This window comes from Erinaceus europaeus, chromosome 9 (assembly GCF_950295315.1).
Source record: "Erinaceus europaeus chromosome 9, mEriEur2.1, whole genome shotgun sequence".
NCBI classification, from domain to species: domain Eukaryota; kingdom Metazoa; phylum Chordata; class Mammalia; order Eulipotyphla; family Erinaceidae; genus Erinaceus; species Erinaceus europaeus.
This window is the reverse complement of record NC_080170.1, coordinates 9,553,625-9,561,753: the sequence shown is the minus strand read 5'-3', so window position 1 is coordinate 9,561,753 and position 8,129 is coordinate 9,553,625. Positions and strand designations below refer to the sequence as shown.

Here is an 8,129-nt window from a genome sequence, read left to right as displayed (position 1 = left end):
TTGCATCCTTGTACACCTTGCTCAATCTCTCTCTGTCCTATCCAATAAAAAGGGAAAAATGGCTACCAGGAGCAGTGGAGTCACAGTACAGACAATGAGCCCAGTGATAAGCCTGGAGGAAAAAAAAAAGCTGCTACCAATACTTATATGTAGGTTCTCATGAGGTTCAACCAGATACACCACCACCTGACTCCAGGTATGAATCCTAAAAAAATTATTTAGTTAATTTATGAGAGAGAAAGAGAGGAGGGGAGAGAGAGAGGAGGAGGAGAAGGAGGAAGGGAGAGAGAGAGAGAGAGAGAGAGAGAGAGGAGGAGGAGGAAGAGAAGGGGGAGGAGAGAGAGAGAGAGAGAGAGAATCATTCTGACACATGAGACGCTGGGGCTTGAACCCAGGACCCCATACCCAAGAAACTAGTGCTCCGTCCACACCACCACTCCCTGAGCCATTATATTTTTCTTCTTAAAGGCCATTCTAGTAGTTGCTGGAGGGCAGGCAGAGTGAACTGTCCCCAGAATAGAATAACTGGTTTTTATTTAATCTTCTAAAGATTTACTTAACTATTGAAGAAGTTTCTGACCCCAGACTTTCTGATGCTTGCTACCAGAACTCGTACTGATTGCTATCTTTGCATCTAGGCTTGCAAAATAGGTTTGGCTTGTCATTTGTCCACAAGGTACATTCTTTTGACTAATATACCACAAGGCCTGTATTTCAGGCTCTGTCCCGTTATAATAGAAATCCTACTCGAAGGCGAAGTCTAGATGTGGAGACTCCTGCCCACAGGCAGTAGAGGGTTGGATGGCCACAGTGGTCACCCATAAGCCAGATGTCTGGCTGGTGCCCCGAGGGTCTGGAGATCATGCATGGGAGAACTGGAATCCACTCAGTATCTTCTGGCATCAAAAGAATGTACCTGACATTATGACATCTGGATAATGACAGTTTCAAGCACCCTTACCCTGATGTTTTCTCTTAGAAATGTACTCTGATTTTTGTCTGTGTGATGTATAACCACCTGTTATTCGTACCTTAATAACACTCCTTGAAGCTTGGGATGGTGGCACACACTTGACACTCTTCCAGCTAAGGGGATGTCACATGTGTGTGTTCCCAGCTGACCTCTTCTGATCAGCTGCATAATGACTGAATTTGGTTATTTTCTCTCCATTCTGGGACATGTCTAGTCACAGTGCCCTGGCAGCTGGCTAAGGTTCTCTCCACCTGTGCATTTCCCTATAATTTACTTATTATTTTTATGAGATGGGGAGAGACAGAGAGAGAGAGAGAGAGAACAGAATTCTGTTCAGTTCTGGCATATGGTGTTGCTGGGGGTTGAACCTGGGGTCTTGGTATGTAACTTCAGTGACCTACCTATAGAAATATCTCCTGGCTTGGAATAAAGCATTTTTTTTAAATTAGTGACTTAATATTGATTTACAAAATTATGAAATGGCGGGGATATAATTCCACACCATTCCCACCACCAGAGTCCTGTACCCCATCACTGGAAACAGCAGTAGTTCTCCCAAGGTCACAGACAGGGGCTGACTACTCTTTCTTTTTTAATATTTATTTATTCCCTTTTGTTGCCCTTGTTGTTTTATTGTTGTAGTTATTATTGTTGTCGTTATTGTTGGGCAGGACAGAGAGACATGGAGAGAGGAGGGGAAGACAGAGAAGGGGAGAGAAAGACACCTGCAGACCTGCTTCACTGCTTGTGAAGTGACTCCCCTGCAGGTGGGGAGCCGGGGGCTCGAACCGGGATCCTTACACCGGTCCTTGCGCTTTGTGCCACCTGCGCTTAACCCACTGTGCTACCGCCTGACTATAACCATCTGTATTTTTATACATTTGCCCATTTTTTCTAAGGCTGTGCTTTCTCTTCCTCACTATGTCACACCTACACCTATTGATACTTCCAAATATTCTTCTTTTTTTTTTTTTTTCCTCTTCTCTCTCTGGGTCCTGATGGAATTGGAGTTCAGAGCCCTCTGATCATCTTATCCTAACATTTCTCCCCCTCTGGGAATATGGGCCAAAATTCTTTTTGGGGTGCAGAAAGTGGGAGTTCTGACTTCTGTAGGAAACCAGCATTTTAACCTCTCTTGCTTACCTGCTGGATTCCGGCTTAACCTTCTAGAACACTTTCAGTAATCTTCCTGGGGGAGTTTCACCCTCCACCCTTTGAAGGCGCACCATTCACTTCCTAGGCAAGCTGTCCACCAAAGCCCCAAGTGCCTCCCTCCAGCTCCCAGGAGAGACAGGACCCTTTGGGTGCCCAGTGGGCTGCCCCAAGCCTGCCGCTCAAGAGGTCTCTGCAGAGACATTGCTTCCTCTTGCAAAATGCAGAGAATGACCGGGGTGGCAATGACAAGAGATCATCAGTTCTGCGGAGACTCCTCCTGGGCTCTGGCTGAGGGTGGCTCTGCATTCAGTCCTCCTGCCTTTGAGTCCTGGATGATGGCAACAAGGACACCTGCCTTGTGATTCCTTCTTTCCTTCCTTCCTTTTACATTTTGATTTATTACTGGATAGAGACAGAAAGACGTTGAGAGGAGAGGGGAGATAGAAAGGGAGAGAGACAGAGAGACACCTGCAGCCCTGCTTCACCACTCATGAAGCTTGCCCCATTTCAAGGGGCTTGCATCCAGGTCCTTGAGCACTGGAATGTGAGCACTTAACCAGGTGCATTACCTTGTAGCCCCCTCCCTTGTGATTTCTTCTCTGCAGTATGGGGCTGCTGTCCAAACTGACTTCAGGGGGTCACTGTAAGCACAGGGCCACAGCACAGCAAAGGCCAGTTGCCACTCAAGTCACTTGCAGGCCCCTCAGCCTTGTGTCAACCCTGTCCTGGGGAGGGGGGTGGTTGTCACTAGAAATCTGACAGCTTTGTGTCTGTTCCCTGTTAGAGTAGCCGCCCACTGGATGAATTCTGGAAAGTTCCACGGGTAGGAAGAGCCCCCCCCCTCCCCAGCTCCACCCCAAGGCAGGTGGTCTCAGTGTCCTGCAGCCTGATTCCTTTCAGACTTTTTGTCTAAGCATTTGCCAGGATCTGTGACTGCACCCCAATTTCATGCATAAGCACGGCCCCCCATTCATGAAGAAGATCCATTTTTAGCAGCCATATGGCTGCTCCCAAAATTGACTTAATTGATCCCCTATTGTTGGACCCTTGGAAGCGCTAGCTATGTGGGGACGGAAGGGAGGTCTTTGCATCAGAACGAGCCTGCCAACACACTCATTTCCACCACTTCCGTCTGGATGTCCCTCTTCTCTTTTAACCACCCCCCCCCCTTGGCAAAGTGAGCTCCCCAGCCAGGAAGCCCCCTTTTCCCAACCCAGGGGTGTGTGGTCTATTTATTTATTTATTTATTTTCCCATCAGATCAGATTTACTTCTCTAGGCTGAGCTAAATCCTTGGGATCCAGACTTAATCCCCTTTCTTCTGCTCTGAGGTCTGGTGAGGATGGACCCCAGCTGGTCTGGCTGGCCCCTTGGCCTCATGGGCTGGGAGGGTCAGCTCAGAACACAGAGTGCTGGGACCAGTGGCCAAGGTTAATGGAGGCCTGGGCAGGCCCGCCAGGAGGTGAAGAAGGTGGAGGGGTGGGGCTGGGGGGCGTGATCTTCCCTCCTTCCAGACCCCAGAGAAGCCACATGGTCCACCAGTTCCAGTACCAGCCTTCCACCACTTCAAACTCTTTCTCCAGTGGGTCAGAGGAGTACAGCTGGGCCAGGGCACCAGTGATCTGTGCTGAGCACCTGTGGCAGCCATGTCCCACCCCCCGGGGGGGGGGTTAAGGAGCTCTGTGGTCAGCACTCTGGAGCCCCTAGGACCCTGGGCCATTCCCAGCCTGGACACTTGCCCAGTCTGTGAGCTGGGGCTTGGTGGCAGCATCCTGAGGGGGCAGCTGTGATGTCCCTGTGGAGGTGCCAAGGTCCACCTGCTCACTCTGTCCTGCTTGTCACCTTGGCTTGGCAATGACAACATCACTCTACTGAACCCTCTCCCCACAATGCCCTGCCGGAGCTCCCAGACTTCCTCTCACAAAGAAGGAAACTGAGGCACAGGAGGCAGTCCAGAGTCCTTATGGCATCGAGGATGCCACTCACTCTAGTGTCCATGTTTTCCAGAATCATAGGGCAGGATGTGTGTGGCTTGGGGGAGAGGGGATTCCCGGCACCCCCGCATCCCTGTCTGTCTCCCCCAATTATCTGGGTCCTGCTTTGTGCCCTGCAGGGCTCCTCAGCAAAGGACACAAGAGACCCAGGTGCAGACAGACGGACACAAAGATGAGCCCCTGGGAGGGAACCGGCCAGTGGACACAGTGCCCACTCAGAGGATGTCACAGCTGCTGCCAGGGCCACCGAGACCCAGCCCAGAGGTGGCCTCCCGCCCTGACTCCAGACACCCTGGGATGAGGGCAGGAGGAGGCTCACATGCTCAAGGTCAGTCGCTGGACTTGGGTGGCAGTGCCGGGATCCCCAGCCCCAGGCCACCTGGCTGGGTGACCAGGTCCCCGCGGACCAGGAGACCCCGGCTCCCTCCTCATTCCCGCGGCGCAGACGCCCCCAGACTTCCCGAGGAGCTGAGAGCCCCTACCCCGTCCCCCCCAGCGAAGTCCCTCAGTCAGATACGTCGCCCCCAGCGCATGCCACCGCCCAGGCGCGGGGACAAAGCGGGGACCTCAGGGGCCGGGGCACTCGGTGCGAACCCCCTCACCACGCGCCCCAGGGCTGCACCCCTTTTCCGCAGCGGCCTCCTACCCAGAGTCGGGCACCTCACCCTGTGCAGGCTCCAAAGGGGGAAACTGAGGCTCGGGGTCGCGGGGAGTCCCCCCACCCCAGATCGCGAGGTCACCGGAGCAGCTGCGGACCGGGGGGGGGCTGCCAGAGTCCTCCCGGGGGGACCCCAGCCCGAGGCGCCCCCTTACCTGGAGCTGCCCCCTGCCGGGAGCGCCGGGCTCGGCTCGCCTGGGTCCTGCGGGCGCCTGCTCCTCCCGGCAGGGATGGGGGGGGGGCGGTGCACCCACTTCCTCGTCTCCGCCCCCAGCTCGCCCCGCCCCGCCCCGCCGAGCCCCGCCCCGCCGAGCCCCCAGACCGCGACTGCTTTCTCCCGCCTCCAGCCACGCTGCGGGCTCACCTGCCACTCTCCGCACCCTCCACCCCCCAGTACCGACCGCCCTCCCCGCACCCCCACTTTTTCTCCCCGCCTCTGCCCTGCGCCTACTCTCTGGCTTCCCATCCCGAGCCCCTTCTTCCCTTCTTCCTCTCTCCCGCCCTCCTTTCATCCACTCCACCCCGCCCCCGCCTGCCCTGGGACCTGGAGTCCAGCTGTGCGGTAATTGGCCCCGTGGAAGGGGACACCCAGCGGTGGCCCGGAGCTGGCCGCTGACCCCTGCTGGACAGCTGACCCTGGGGGTGGGCCTGCGGGGGTCAGCTGACAGCCCTCTCTGGCTGCCTGGGATCAGGCTGGCGGAGGTGGGGAGAACAGGTGAGAGGAGGGGAGGGGTTTCTGATGCACGGTCTGGGGTCCTGGGATCAGGTAGGGACCTGGGGCCTGGGGCCTGAGGTCTGGGTCCTGGGTCCTGAGTCCTGGGGCCTGGGTCCTGGGTCCTGGGGCCTCGTGCCTGGGTCCTGGGTCCTAGGGTCTGGGCCCTTGGCCCTGGGGTCTGGGGCCTGGGGCCTGGGCCCTGGGCCCTGGGGTCTGGGGTCTGGGGTCTGAGGTCTGGGGCCTGGGTCCTGGGGTCTGGGGTCTGTGATCTGGGATCTGGGGCCTGGGGCCTAGGGTCTGGGTCTGGGTCTGGGGCCTGGGGTCTGGGTCCTGAGGTCTGGAGACACAGGGGACTTAGGGTTGGTTGCAGGAGAGGCTGGGGAGACAGCATCATGGTTCTGCAAAAAACTGTTCTGCCTGAGGCTCAGAGACCCCAGGTTCAATCCCGAGCACCACCACCAGCCAGAGCTGAGCAGGGCTCTGGTTTCTTTCTCTATCTTTCTCTCCCTCTATCTCTTCTTTCTCATTAAAATAATAAATAAATAAAAATAAAAAAGAAGAAATACTCTTTAGAGAGTGGAGTTTGGAATATGTACATTCATACTGGTAGGAGACAGGAATGGAGAGAGGGAAGTTGGGGGGCAGGGTCTTGGGAAGAGGGCCTGCAAAGAGCACCCATCTTCCAGATGAGAAGCCAGAAGCCCTGATGGGGCAGCCCAGGGCGCTGTGCTAAGCATGCAACCTGAGGTTGAGAGGGGCACCATAACCAGGCCTGAATTGGCCAGCCCAGCCGAGGATGGTGGGCAGGTGGGCAGATGGGCTGCTCCTGCCGGCCTGGGGGGTCCCAGGAGAAGCCAAGCACCTTGCTACCATCGGCATGGCCCACACTCCTGACCTCACCCCTCATTTCCCCCTGCTGGTTAGGGGGGCCTGGCAGGACCACACTGTGTCCATGTACACTGGCTGTCCCCTCTGCTGGATATGATGTCCCCACCCCATGGTGGCTTGACCCTCAGAGGAGGCCACACGCCCAGCTCATCTCACTGGAAGCCCTCACCAACTCTGTGGTCTCTCTCTCCTGCAGTGTCAACACTCACCAGGCTCTAGAACCCTGCCCATCTGTCTGTAGGCTTACCAGTGGCTTTGCTGGCCCAGAGCAGAGCCATCCAGGGAGTAGGGCCCCGGCCTGATGTCCCCCTGCATCTCCCCAGCATCTGGAGCTGCTGCCAGTACAGGGCGAGAACTGTGGGTGACCAAAAGGGTGCTGTAATGAAGAGGGTGAGGACCAGAAGAGCAGACTGTCTTCACCACAGAGAGAAGAGTGTAGGGGTGAAGTCCTGGAGATGCCACACAGCCAGGACAAAGTGCTTGGTGACAGACGGGCCAGGAGTTGCTTTAGTTAGGAGCTACTTTAGAGCTTCAGAGCCAGAGGGACAACCCCACCACCACAGCAGTCGGGGGCTAGACACAAGGACACTACATCTATAGCCTGAACACACCACCCTGAACACGCTTCTGATCGCAGGAGCTAAGCAGTGTCAGAGGCCAGGCAGGGGGTGTGGGGGTGGGGGCTGCTTTTAGGCCAGGTGGCCAGAAAATGACCTTTGTCACTCTTGTGTGTTGACCTTTGTCACTCAGGGCAGAGGGGACAGAAGAGAGACCAGGCCTGGGGTCCAGGGTAAGGGGTAGAAGTAGACAGATTTGGGTTCTGAAAGGATGGTTCTCTAAAGGAGCAGAAAAGGGGGGCCGGGGATGGTGGTCATCTGGTAGAGCTCATGTTATAATGCATAAGGATCCAGGTTCAAGTCCCCGGTCTCCAGCTGTAAGGGGGAAGCTTCGTGAGCAATGAAGCCAGTCTGTAGGTGTCTCTCTCTCTCCTTCTCTATCCCCCCCATCTCACTCAATTTGTCTCTATCCAAAACAAATAAAACAATATTTATAATGGGATAGGGAAGTGGGCCCACGTGGGTGGCTCACTGTCCACTCAGGCTTACTGTCTGCCCCGGAGAGGGTGACATGCTGTCACCTGTTTAGTCACTGATGCTGTTTGCTCTGGGCCAGCAGGTATTTGACATTTCCTTTCCTATGTCCCCAGGCTGTCTGGACTCAAGGGAGGGTCGAGGGAGGGCTCTCCCATCACCCCACACTTCTGCGGGCCCCCGCCCATTGGGTGTGTCACGGGAGTTGAGAGCTCTGCTGGGTGCCCCTCAGTCTCCATCCTGAGCTGATGCTTTCATGAAAACCCACTCCCAGTTCACTCACAGCGGTGACACGTTGTTAGAAGTGGCTGCGACTGTTTGGCCTAAGCCTCTGTGCGCCTCTGTGGTGTGACAGTACCTCCCACCAGAGGGCATGTCTGTGTCTCTTGCCTGGCCTGCCCTGGCCTGGTAGAGACTTGCTTTGGGGCTCGGTGCAAGGGGTGCTGAGTGGGGAGGACTCAGAGGACCTTGGTGCTTCTGCAACGGGACCCCCAGGCTGTGAAGACCTCATGGGGGGGGGTCACAGGGAGGGAGGTGGCCAGCTGTCACACTGTGGGCTCAAGGAGGACCAGCAGAAGAATGAAAAAGAATGTCACTTTGGGGTCTTAATAGAATAAAATTGGAAGGGGTCTTGTGGGGCAGTTCCTGACTCCTCA

At 55.8% G+C, this 8,129-nt stretch overlaps 1 protein-coding gene and 1 long non-coding RNA gene across 2 annotated transcripts in view; one reads left to right on the top strand and one right to left on the bottom strand.

The window, feature by feature from the left end:
- The window catches only part of HRH2 (histamine receptor H2), a 36,102-nt gene extending 31,091 nt beyond the window's left edge, over window positions 1–5,011 (bottom strand). The window contains exon 1 of the mRNA XM_060197198.1: window positions 4,935–5,011. The gene's annotated coding sequence lies outside the window, so the exon portion shown is untranslated. The remainder of the gene's footprint in view (window positions 1–4,934) is intronic.
- Window positions 1–6,937, top strand: part of LOC132540335 (uncharacterized) — a 17,962-nt gene extending 11,025 nt beyond the window's left edge. The window contains exons 2-3 of the long non-coding RNA XR_009551488.1: window positions 4,241–4,449; window positions 6,579–6,937. This is a non-coding gene — a long non-coding RNA (uncharacterized LOC132540335). The remainder of the gene's footprint in view (window positions 1–4,240; window positions 4,450–6,578) is intronic.
- The last annotated feature ends 1,192 nt before the right edge of the window (window positions 6,938–8,129 follow it).